Here is a 13,675-nt window from a genome sequence, read left to right as displayed (position 1 = left end):
CCTGGAGAAGGAATGGCAACCCACTCCAGTGCTCTTGCCTGGAAAATCCCATGGACAGAGGAGCCTGGTAGGCTGCAGTCCATGGGGTCGCAAAGAGTCGGATATGACTGAGCAACTTCACTTTCACCTCTCCACGAACCAATTTTCCTCACCCCAGCCAATGTGATTCTCCAAATCAGAAATCCGATTGCCTCTGTCTCCTGCTTAAAAACCTTCAGTGGTTTGCAAATAAGATCACCTACAACATTTGTTTAGGCTCCACATATGTGTGTTAACGTATGATGCTTGTTTTTCTTTCTGACTTACTTCACTTTGTGTGTAACAGTCTCTAGGTCCATCTAGCAGAAATAGTGACACAGACATAGAGAACAAACGTGAGTCCCACGGAGGGAAGGGGGGTAATGTGTGAATGAATTGGGAGATTGGAATTGACATATATACATTACTATGCATAAAATAGATAGCTAATGAGAACCTGCTGTATAGCACAGGAAACTCAACTCCATGCTCTGCGGTGACCCAGTGACAGTCGCTCAGTCGTGTCTGACTCTTTGTGACCCCACGGACTATACGGTCCATGGAATTCTCCAGGCAAGAATACTGGAGTGGGTAGCCTTTCCTTTTTCCAGGGGATCTTCCCAACCCAGGGATCGAACCCAGGTCTCCCGCATTGCAGGCAGATTCTTTACCAACTCGGTCACAAGGAAAGCCCTAAATGGAAAGGAAACCCAAAAAAGAGATATGTGTATACGTATGGCTGATTTCCTTTGCTGTACGGTAGAAACTAACACAGCACTATAAAGCAAATACACTCCAGTTAAAATTAATGAAAAACAAACAGTGAAAGAAAAACTTTCAATGGCTCCCCATTTCTTCCAGCTTAAAGCCCAGACTGCAGCTTGGTGGGCCATCTCTTCACAATTTGACCCTTGCCTGTGCCTTCAACTTGGACATGCCTAATTGCCAGCCATGGTCCCCAGAAATGATCTCTTTCACCCCATTCCTCTGCACAAGCTGGGTTCAGAGTGAACTTTCTTTTATTATTATTTTTAATTGAAGTACAGTTGATTTACAATGTGGTGTTAATTACTGCTGTACAGCAAACTGATTCAGTGATACAGCCATCATATTTTTTCCATTATGGCGTAATATAGAATATTGAATATAGTTCCCCGTGCTTCACTGTAGGACATTGTTGCTTATCCATTCTCTCTATAAAACCTTACATCTGCGAGCCCCATCCTTCCCCAGAGTGAACTTTCTGGTCCCCTTTCTCCAGCATCCTACCTGCTGGGCTGTCCTCTGCTAGATTTCCCAGCAAAGCTAGCTTCCTGTGTAGCCCGCTCCCCTGGGCACGGGTCCTTTGTTACAAGACGTCCTTAATACTTGACTCTCTGACTCACCCCGCCTGGCTATGGAGGGACCAAGACTGGATTGTTTGTTTGTTTTTTTGATGTGTGTCATTTTTAAAGTCTTTATTGAAAGTGTTATGATATTGCTTCTGTTTTAGGTGTCAGTTTTTTGGCCGTGGGGCATGTGGGATCTTATCTCGCTGACCAGGGATCGAACAAACGCCCCCAGCACTGGAAGGTGAAGTCTTAACCACTGGGCCACCAAGTAAGTCCCCAGGACTGCCCTTTGAGTCCCTAACACTTAGCACACCGCCTGAATCACAGAAGCCCCTTGGTGAAGGTTTGTTGAGTGAATGGAAGTTGCTGCGGCCTCAGGGTAGATCACACACAGACTTCAGTAATTACCTAGAAGACTTTTTGATACAAAACAGTGGAGGGGAAAAACTTCAACCAAACAAGGGGGAAGTCGGGGAGGGAAGTGCATTTGCAAGTAAAGATGAGGGGAGACCCAGAAAGAGGAAGATGGGAAGACTTATCAGTGTTCCCTTTAAGGCCCCTGCAGTAAAATTAATTCCTCCAGCCGTTGTGGCTCAAACAGCAAAGAATCTGCCTGCAATGCAGGAGACCCGGGTTCGATCCCTGGGTCGGGAAGATCCCCTGGAGAAGAGAATGGCTACGGCCTCCAGGATTCTTGCCTGGAGAATTCCATGGACAAAGTAGCCTGGTGGGTACAGTCCCTGGGGTCACACACATTCAGACACAACTGAGCGACTTTCACTTGCTTACCTAAAGCACAGCGACAAGTGGGGTGGGGGTTCAGAAGCAAACAAATGAAGCTTTAGGCCCTGGCCTTAGAGGGGGAGGAAGTCAGAGGTTTTGCAGAAGGGGAAGTCGGAGCCTCCTGAAATTACTGCACCGGTAAGGCCTCCCCAGGCATTTAGCTCACACCTCTCAGCTGTCAGGCTCCTTTTCTCTCAGGCTGGGCAACAGCATCTTCCTGATCCCCTTTTGATGTGATGACCTTAGATGGTGACAAGTTGCTTCCAGGTCTGGATTCTGTGCGGTGTCTGGGGACATCAGGTGTTTCTTTCTGCACTTAGTACATGAAGCAACTTCATTCTGGGAGCTACTATTATGCTTGCAACCCATGGGGTCACAAAGAGTTGGACACAACTGTGTGATGGAACTGAACTTTATACTTCTAGGGCTGACTTCTAGGCTGTTGGATGAAGCTTATAAAATAGAGCTAGCCTAGGGACTTCCTTGCTGGCCCCTGGTTAAGAATCTGCCTTCCAAAGCTCGGGTTCTCTGTGTTGTGCTCTGTTGTTCAGGCGTGTCCGACTCTTCGTGACCCCGTGGACTGTAGCCCACCAGGCTCTTCTGTCCATGGGATTCTCCAGGCAAGAAGACTGGAGTGGGTTACCATGCCCTCCTCCAGGGCATCTTCCCCACCCAGGGATCGAACCCACATCTCTTATGTCTCCTGCATTGGCAGGTGGGTTCTTTACCACTAGCGCCACCTGAAGCCCCCAAAGCAGGGGACACAGGTTCAATTCCTGGTCTGGGAATTCAGGTCTCACACACAACTAAGCCTGCAGGCCACAACTGGAGAAACCCCTGAGCTGCAGTGAAGACCCAGTGCAGCCAAATAATAATACAATAATAATAAAATAATAATACAATAATAATACAATAATAATACAATAATAATAAAATAATAATACAATAATAATAAAATAATAGTAAAAGAAAAAAGAACAAGACCAGGAGGCCTGGTTCCCCTCTCTCTTCTGTTGCCCAGCTAGCTGCCTGTATCGGGGCAGCTGTATTTTCAACTTCTGTCCCTGCTCAGGACACACCTATGAAGAATGCCCACTTTGCTTTCTGTGAGACCCTTTCACACTGACCCCATGGCTCTTCTCCATTCCTAAGACTGTGCCTTTGCAAACTTGGATCTACTTGGTGAGTTCTCTCTCTGATATCACTCTCTGCGAACTCCAATGGCCAGGAAAGTATGATAAACAAAAGAAGCCCTGGAGGAAGTTTCTCAAGTTCCAAACGTTTGATCTCAAAAATCTGGCTAAATTTATCTGCTGAAACCACCATCGACAGGATGTCTCCGGCTGACCTCTCTGCCTTCAGCACCAGCCACCCTGTTCTGAACACAGAGCTTTTCAGGCCTCCTTTCCACATCTACAGAGATACCTCCCAGGAGACAGGAGCCTCTGTTCTTCCTGGAACCAATGTAAACCCAGAGGAGCCTTAAAAAAAAATACATTTAATAGTTGGAGAGGCTCCCCCCCTCCTTTTAACTTCTGAGCTCATTCCCTCTGGGAACAAGTGACATTTCGATTCTGGTGTGTAAGTTGTTTCTTCTTTAGATTAGTTTTTGTGTAAACATTCCGCGGCAAATTATTTTCACATTTGGAGCTTCTTTCAAGCAGCCAGTCAGACTGATTCCTCTCTGTTCCCTTTGCTACCCGCAGCTCAACTCTCTCTCACGCACCCACTTCCCCATTTCTCAAACTCAGACTAATTCTACTGTTGGTTAAAAATATTTCCCCCACTTTCTGGAATTTCCATGTCTCAGGGTTATCTCCCGTGGGCCACAGCCAAAGCTGCACCCACTAGGAGCAGTGACGCCAGCCCGGGTCAGGAAGGAGGGGGAGCATCATTGTTCATGCAGATTCAGTCTGCTGAGGCCAGAGCTGCCCTCAGAAGGGGCCTTGGGACCCACAGCACAGGCTTAGTGTGAGAGGGAGGACCAGCCCCAGGACCATGCAACAGGGAGCAGCTTTCTAATTATGAGACTGCCTGGAGGCTGGCAGTCACAACCAGAAAAGCAGGCAAATCACAACCTGTTCTTCGGTCACCAACACCGTCGCTCTTCAAAACAGGCCCACAAGGGCAACGTCTCCTCCAGTCTTGTTTTCCACCATCGCCGTTGACAGTTTGGCCTAATTTGGTGAAATTTTCCCTATATAGACTCTACCCCTCAGTTTCAGTTCAGATCAGTCCTGAACTGACCCCGTGGACTGCAGCATGCCCGGCCTCCCTGTCCATCACCAACTCCAGCAGTTTGCTCAAATTCATGTCCATGGAGTTGGTGATGCCTCTCAGTTTACACACACACACACACACACACACACATATATATATATATATGAATATGAAGGCTTCCCTAGTGGCTCAGACAGTAAAAAATCTGCCTGCAATGCATAAGACCTGAGTTTGATCCCTGGGTTGGGAAGATCCCCTGGACGAGGGCATGGTAACCCACTCCAGTATTCTTGCTTGGAGAATTCCATGACAGAAAAGCCTGCTGGGCTACAGTCCATGGGATCTCAAAGAGTCAGACATGACTGAGTGACTCACACACATACACATATGCGTGTGTATATATATATGTGTGTGTGTGTATATATACATATGTACGTGTGTGTGTGTGTGTGTGTGTGTATAAAGCTGTACGGAATCCCATTCAAGGCATGTGGAATCTTTGATTTTCTTCGCACCATTCAGGGTCTTTATAGTTGTGGCATTTTGGGATCTAGTTCCCTGACTAGGGCTCAAACCCAAGCACCCAGCACTGGGCAGAGTTTCAGCCACTGGACCAGCAGGGAAGCCCCATCTACCTCTCAGGGACTGGTCACAACTCCAGAGGAGCCGTTCACACAGACTATAATATATAATTATAAAATAGCAAGCCACTTCTGCTCAAATAACACAGTATTGTAAATCAACTATATTTCAATTAAACGAAAACCAACAAAACCCAAGCTACTTCTCTTCAAAACTCAGAGACATCATCTCTCCTTTTTCGTCTATACATTAGGTAAGCTGGTGAGTGGAAAGAATACCAATCATTGCCAACAGCCTGTCACAGTCACAGAGTCACCACACGCCTTGGACAAGTCCCCTGGTTGCCCACATCACACATCTGCAAAATAGGGAAAAGGGACTGGGTCATCGCCAAGCGCTCTGCCCTCCAATGATGTCTTCTGACCAGCAGAAAGTGAGATGTCTTTGATCAATAAGTTCCATGATGGGCAATTTTTGCTTAGTCATTTTCTTCCAGCGTTACACTGGCATCTTAAGTTGTTCAGTCCGGTTCCGAATCCAGCACTCTCTTTGCAAGACTGTGGATTTTGAAGTCCAGTGAATCCAGACTCAGCAGGTCAGTTTTCTTCCTTGATTTTCTGAGCTTGGATCTTTTCTGAGCCATTAAAACCAGACGTACTAATTTGAGGAGTTAACTGAGGTGGTCCTTTGACATTCCATAGCAGCAGTGGCCCCTTCGGGTCTCACTTTTGCAAACAAAAGGGGCGAGAAGGTTAACCAGATAACTTGGAAGGTTTAGGAAACAAAGCATCCGTTCTAAGTTTGGGGCAGTGAAGGCTGAATCACTGTTCCTCCTGGGTTTTGTTCTCTATCAAATCACAACTTGGCCAACATTTTCCCACCAGGGGTCAGAAGCCAGTACGGAGGACAGAGGAGAGACACTGGCAATTCCAGAACTGCTCTATGATACCAAGCTCCAGGAAGGGGGCTCAGGAGACAAGTCTCTTTAGTTGACTGCATCCAACTGGAGAAGGCAATGGCAACCCACTCCAGTACTCTTGCCTGGAAAATCCCATGGATGGAGGAGCCTGGTAGGCTGCAGTCCATGAGGTTGCACAGAGTCGGACACGACTGAAGCGACTTAGCAGCAGCCAGCATTAGTCAGGAGGTCGGGGTATGAGGAGACAACTTGTAAACAATACTCCTGAACCTCGAGAATGATTATAACCTAACACATGTGCTGAATTAGAAAATTAAAACAGTGCTTCTGGAGCAGGGATGGGAGGTGGGGGCATGATATTCTAAGTCAGTTCAGTTCAGTTCAGTCGCTCAGTCGTGTCCGACTCTTTGCGACCCCATGGACTGCAGCCCACCAGTCTTCCCTGTCCATCACCAACTCCTGGAGTTCACTCAAACTCACGTCCATCGAGTCGGTGACGCCATCCAACCATCTCATCTTCTGTCGTTCCCTTCTCCTCCTGCCTTCAATTTTTCCCAGCATCAAGGTCTTTTCCAATGAGTCAGTTCTTCGCATCAGGTGGCCAAAGTATTGGAACTTCAGCTTCAACATCAGTCCCTCCAATGAACACCCAGGACTGATCTTTTTTAGGATGGACTGGTTGGATCTCCTTGCAGTCCAAGGGACTCTCAAGAGTCTTCTCCAACACCACAGTTCAAAAGCATCAATTCTTTGGCACTCAGCTTTCTTTTTGGTCCAACTCTCACATCTGTACATGACTACTGGAAAAACCATAGCCTTGACTAGATGGACCTTTGTTGGCAAAGTAATGTCTCTGCTTTTTAATATGCTGTCTAGATTGGTTATAGCTTTTCTTCCAAGGAGCAAGTGTCTTTTAACTTCATGGTTGCAAACACCATCTGCAGGGGTTTTGTAGCCCAAAAAAATAAAGTCTGCCACAGTTTCCACTGTTTCCCCATCTATTTCCCATGAAGTGATGGGACCAGATGCCATGATCTTAGTTTTCTGAATGTTGAGTTATAAGCCAACTTTTTCACTCTCCTCTTTCACTTTTATCAAGAGGCTCTTTAGTTCTTCTTCACTTTCTGCCATAAGGGTGGTGTCATCTGCATATCTGAGGTTATTGGTATTTGTTCTGGCAATCTTGATTCCAGCTGGTGCTTTATCCAGCCCAGCGTTTCTCGTGATGTACTCTGCATGTAAGTTAAATAAGCAAGGTGACAATATACAGCTTTGACGTACTCCTTTTTCTGTTTGGAACCAGTCTGTTGTAGTGATGCTTCCTAGGGCCCACTTGACTTTGCATTCCAGGATGTCTGGCTCTAAGTGAGTGATCACACCATTGTGATTATCTGGGTCGAGAAGATCTTTTTCATACAGTTCTTCTGTGTATTCTTGCCGCCTCTTTTTAATGTCTTGTGCTTCTGTTATGTCCATACCATTTCTGGCCTTTATTGTGCCCATCTTTGCATGAAACAGTGCAGTAGTTTGAGTATTCTTTGGCGTTGCCTTTCTTTGGGATTGGAATGAAAACTGACCTTTTCCAAGTAATTTCTTCCTAATGAATACTAAGAACACTAAACTTTGAAAGGGTTTTGAAAATATAGATTATATTTACGGTCATCTTTCAATATAGAGATTTTTTTCTGAAAGTCCTTTGCAGGAATCCTTCTCAAGGAGGGAATTGTTTTTGCTTGGGAAAATACCCTGAAGAGACATTTAGGTTTTAAAAGATGGGACAGACCCTGAAAAGACAGATCAGTGGAGGAATTATCGAATCATTGTGCATAATAAAGAGGAAGGAATGGGGTGGTTTTGTTTGTTATTGTTGTTGGAAATAGGTAGAGCAAGAGGTGGAATGGTGGTGTGTGGTCTGTGCAAATGGCTGTAAGTAGGGACTCAGTTCGGTCACTGAGCCTCCTGTTTATGAAACTCACAGTGATGTGTTTAGTAATAAAGCAACTTTAGATGTAAGAGAATTGGTACTTGGCTTCCATCCTCTACCCAACTCCCATGCTCAACCAGGATTGGGCCAAGATGCTTTCTTTTTAATTGTGGTAAAATATATGTAACATAGCTTTTACTATTTTAACCATTTTTTAAAAAAGATTATTTTGATGGGACTATTTTAAAAGTCTTTATTGAATTTATTACAGCTTTGCTTCTATTTTGTGTTTTGGTTTTTAGGCCACAAGGCATGTGGGATTTTAGCTCCCCAACCAGGCATTCACACCCCTTCCTTGGAAGGCAAAGTCTTAACTACTGGACCACCTGGGAATTCCTTATTGTAACCATTTTAAAGTGGGCAGTTCACTAGTGTTGAGTACTTCCACATTGGGCTGGGCTCAGGTTCTTATTTTCTCAGGGGGAAGGTTTGACACAATCTCAGAAAACAGAAGGACACTTTCATCTCCTGTGTTCTCCCTGCCCGTCTCCCTGGTACCATCTAACTAGAAAGTTCCTGAAGTTGCTGCTTCCATCTTGGAGAATGAGCTAACCCCAGGATGGGCGATTGACCCCATCCACAGGTAACCCAGGGTGAGTGGATGGTACCCAGTCATCGGATGAAATCAGAGGACACAACTTGACCTTGGGAACCATGGCCAATGGGTGGGACAAGCTCACCCCAGTCATTTCATTGGTTAATGTATTTAGATGTAAGAGAATGGTACTTGGCTTCATTCTCTGCCCAACTCCCATTCTCAACCAGGCTTGGGGTAAGGTTCTTTTTTATAAATTGTGGTACAAGATATGTAACATACCATTTACTATTTAAACCATTTCTTAAAAGATTTTTTTGATGGGACCATTTTAAAACTCTTTATTGAATTTGTTACAGCATTGCTTCTGTATTCCTGCATCCTGTATCCAAATCCTGCATTTGAGGGACTGAAAATTTTGGATTCTGTGTATCTCCTATGGAAGAGTTTACTGTGTATATAAATGCATGAGTATATCTAGCATGTAAGCACTCAGTAGGTACCAGGCACGTCTAGCATTCGTATTTAATGTGGTGACCCAAGAACTGAAGAGCAGATAAAACCAAAGAGGGTGTTGGAGTGCAGGAACGGAAAAACCAGACCCTTACCATCCTTCCCTCCCCCATGTTGTTGGATTTCAGGTCCTCCTGAGCAGTATAATCTGTCTCCCCTTCTACCCCATAGGGAGAAGGTATTTGCCTTACTCTTCCCCCCAGTCTCATCCAATTAGCAAATGCCCTGCAAGACCCCTATCCCACTCCTTGTACCCTAGGTATAAAAGTGGACTAAGGACTCCTGTTCAACGTTGGTTCTCTCTTGAGTTGGCCTGCTGTTCTAACAGCGTCTCCCACTCTAATAAACTTTATTTCCCTCTCATTCTGTCTCACATCTGGAAATTCTTTTCCAACCCACACACAGAGCACGACATTTCATTCCTGTGATGTGAACTTGTTCTACATCCACAGGATTTCTATGTCATTATTATTGTATCACTATTACTACTTTGGTGATGATTTCTTTAAAAATATTTTAAGGAGGATTTCCCTGGTGGTCCAGTGGTTAAGACTCCATGCTTCCACTGTAGGGTTCATGGGTTCAATCCCTGGTTGAGGAATTAAGATTCCACATGCAGTGAAATGTGGAACCCCCTCCAAAAAAAGATGCTAAGGTACATATTTGAGTCAATGCAAATATAGAGACATAGAAACAGTCATTAGATTTAAAGAATAAGAATTCGCTGGAGGAGGGACTGGTGGTTGCCAAGGAGCAGGGGGAAGGCCAAGGGATGGAGTGGGAAGTTGGGGTTAGCAGATATAAGCTGTTATATATCGAACAGATAAACAATGAGGTCCTACTGTACAGCACAGGAAACTATATGCAATATTCTATGATAAACCACAACCAAAAAGAATATAAAAAAAGAATGCATATGTAAGAATAACTGAATCACTTTGCTATACAGCAGTAATTAACACAGCATTGTAAATCAACTGGACTTCAATTAAAATAAAGGAAAGGATTCCCTGGAGGAAGAAAGATGGCTCCAAGCTCACCATAAGAAGGGAAACTGCTGTAGAGTTCTTGGTGGTCTGGCGAGGACACTGGATTTTCTATTAGCCAGGGATTGGAGATTGAAGTCCATCCTGCCCAAAGCATCGACCAGCGTCAGGGAGAATCCCTAGGTGACAACTAAGTCAGGCATCAAGTCATCCCTCCAGTGGGAGAGAAGGAAGTGCTCTGTGGGGGCTGTGCAAATCCCAGGTGATCTGTCCGAGGGAGCAGGCAGTGTAGACCAGCATTGCTCTCCACAGGCGTGGAGCTCACACGCTGCACCAGCCCATCTGGGTTCCACCCCTGACTCTGCCACAGGCTGGTGTGGATCCTGGGGCAGGATGCCTTTTTCTAGATTCTTTGTCTATGAAACGGAGATGATAATAATCCATCAACTCTGGAAATGTATGGATGTCCTCAAGGGCATCTTCAATCTATAAAAAATATATTGTTATGGACACATGGTAGTACTGACTTTTTTAAAAAACCTTTGTTAATTTGCCCGTGCCGGGTCTTCAGTCTTCGTTGAGGCATGTGAGGGCTTTAGTTGAGGCACGTGAGGGTCTACTGCGCTGACGAGGGGTCATATCTGGGCCCTCTGCATTGGGAAAACGGAGTCTCAGCCACTGGACCACCAGGCAAGTCCCCTGTCGTACTGAGTTCTGTCAGAACAAGACTGTGAAAGAGTAAGCAGGTAAAAACAGATTCGCAAGTGCTCCGATCCACTCTCCAGCTCTGTTATCTCCACCTTTCACCCTCCAGTTCCTTTCAACTCTGTAAAGCCTGTTGAAAACCGATACTAATGGAAGTGATCCGCTTCCATAGAAACGTGTCTGTGCCGTGCAATTGACTATTGCCTTGTGGCTACACCTGCTTTGCACCTATTCCTAAGTTTAGTGCAGAATTCTTTATTCTCTTTCTATGTCTAGGCTCTTTGAGTTCTCCTTTGAGCCTTTTGTGCCATTTTACTGTTTCCCTCATTAATTAATGAGTTGAATAAAATCTTTGAAATGTGTTCATTTTATATATCCATATGACAGTCATGGTTAGCCAAGAAAAGTATAGATCATAAAACTAGTTTATGTCCATGTTTACTAACTGATTAGCTTCGGTTCTGGAAACTATAGAAATCACAATTCTCGGATCCTTATATCAGAAGAACAAGAAGGTTTTTGAATCCTTGTTATCTGTATTTTGATTGAGGATCACACAGTGGATTTCAAAAAGCTTTATTTAGACTGTATATGTAGTTGTATGTGTGTGCACTCAGTAACTCAGTCACGTCCAACTTTTTTCGACCCTGTGGACTGTAGCATGCCAGGCTCCTCTGTCCGTGGAATTTTTCAGGCAAGAATACTGAAGCAGGTTGCCATTTCCTACTCCAGGGGACGGTCCTGACACAGGAATCGAACCCAAATCTCTCTGTCTCCTGCATTGACATGCAAACTCTTTACCACTGTGCCACCTGGGAATACGTGTATGTACTTAATAAATGTTAGTAAAATGCACTGGTTTTTAACCTGTGAAAAAATGACAAGGGGACGTCTCTGGTGGTCCAGTGGCTAAGACTCCACACTCCTAGTGCAGGGGGCCTGGGCTCGATCCCTGGTCAGGGAACTAGATCCCACATGCCACAACTAAGACCGGGCACATCCAAACCATTATTTTTTTCTTAATTAAAAAACAAAATAAAAACAAAGCCACCTCTTGGAGGACTTTTATAAAAATTCTTTTCATACTTCACAGGGTTATTGTGAAGATGAAGTGGGTTAATGTATACATGATCCTTAGTAGTGCTTGGCACATGGGAAGCACCATGAATTACTGATTGTTGTAATTATCTAGACCACAGCGCTCAGTACCCTGTGATACAATTGTTAATGTCCATCTCCCTCTGTGATGTAAGGTCCTTTGGGATAGGAACTGCAGCACAAAGAACAATAAAAACAAAAGCCAAGAAAGAACCTGGTAGACAGCCAACAGATTAGTTGAATAGTGTAACAGAGGTTGGCAAATTTTTTTCATAAAGGACCAGACAGTAACGCAGACTTTGCTGGTCACACGGTCTCTGTCCAATGACTTAACTCTGCTGTGCAGGTGGGGAAGCCACACAGACGTTACATAAATGAATGGGGGCGGCTGTTACAGTAAAACGTTACAGATGCTGAAATTTGAATTTAATATAATTTTATACAACATGAAATATTATTCATCTTCTGATTTTTTTCCGCCCATTTAAACATGTAAAAGCCACTCTTAGCTTGAGGGCTGTATAAAAACAGGCAGTAGGCCGGACTTGGCCATCAGCCACGGTTTGCTGAGCCCCGAATTAGATGCTGGGTCCTACAAAGCCAAGAATTTTGTCTTCTTCATATAGCCTTTCATTCAGTCCTTTCAGTGGAATAGATGTTCAGATATTTGTGGGCTTAGGCAACACGTGGACAAAGGCAAAAGGGAGACATTTTGGGAGAGTAACTTACTGAATCGTTTCAGAAAGATTCAACCTATAGTTTGACAGGAGGATGCAAGCGTGGCTGGGGCCTGGCCCGCGGGTGGGTGGGAAGGAGTGGTCCCACGCCCGTCAGCCGAGTCTCTGTCATCATCACGCTTCACTGAAACCTTCAGTGACACTGACGCTTTTACGGCCTGCCCATCGGCTGCCTCGAAACCTTTTCAGAACAAAATGGAATTATAAATAATTCTGAAGAGTCTAGGCTGGTCAGAAAACAAGACCTGAATCGCATTACAGGATCCCTTCTCCAGACAAGCTAGAAAACCTGTTGGACTTATTCTATCGACACCGGTCAGTTTCAGAGACCTGAATTGGGAATTTTCTAGAATTAGGAAACTGGCATCTTAGTGACCAAACACACAGAGGCCCATGAGTGTGATCCACCTCTGAGACAAGAGGCTCCGGCGGGAGCTCCGGAGGCCGCAGGCTTCACCTCCGGGTGACCATGCCTCTTGCCCCCTCGCTCTCCGACCCCCTCCCCCGTGTCTTCTCCTGGACCAACAGGAGCATTTGCCTCCAGCCTCCCTGAAGATCATAGCCCCTAAACACTGTCACTGAAGTCACCGCCACAAAGGTACGGCCGTATTTTTGCTTTCTGTTGTATTAGTTGCTCAGTCGTGTCCGACTCTTCGTGATCCCATGGGCTGTAGCCTGCCAGACTCCTCTCTCCATGGGATTCTCCAGGCAAGAATACTGGAGTGGGTTGCTATGTCCTTCTCCAGGGGATCTTCCCGACCCAGGCATCAAACTTAGTCTCCCACGACTCAGGCAGATTCTTTACCGTCTGAGCCACTGTAATTCCATTTCATTTTTTTGTGCCTCCAATTTCATTTAGGGCTCAGGCAAAGGTTATTGTGGAGGGCGAGGTTCCAAACAGGAATCCCATAAAAAGCAATATTTCTTAAGGCAGACCTATGACCAGATCAATTAGAACAGCTGTATCCAGAGAAACTCTCTGGAATAGGAAGGAAACCAGGACAGAAACTGGAAAAGAGCTCGAGCTTTAAAGACACATTTATTTTTAAGGTAATTAAATTTAAAAGTGTTTAATTATTAAAAAATAAATTTAAAAATTAAAAATTGAAGAGTTGATTTGCAATGTTTCAGGTGTACAGCTAAGCAATTCAGTTATATATATGTGCGTGTATGTGTTTCTATTTAAAGCCATGGTTTTTCCAGTAGTCATGTACGGATGTGAGAGTTAGACTATAAAAAAGGCTGAGTGCCAAAGAATTAATGC

This window comes from Oryx dammah, unplaced genomic scaffold, assembly GCF_014754425.2.
Source record: "Oryx dammah isolate SB20612 unplaced genomic scaffold, SCBI_Odam_1.1 HiC_scaffold_7, whole genome shotgun sequence".
Lineage (NCBI taxonomy): Eukaryota > Metazoa > Chordata > Mammalia > Artiodactyla > Bovidae > Oryx > Oryx dammah.
Note: the sequence above shows the minus strand (reverse complement) of the source record.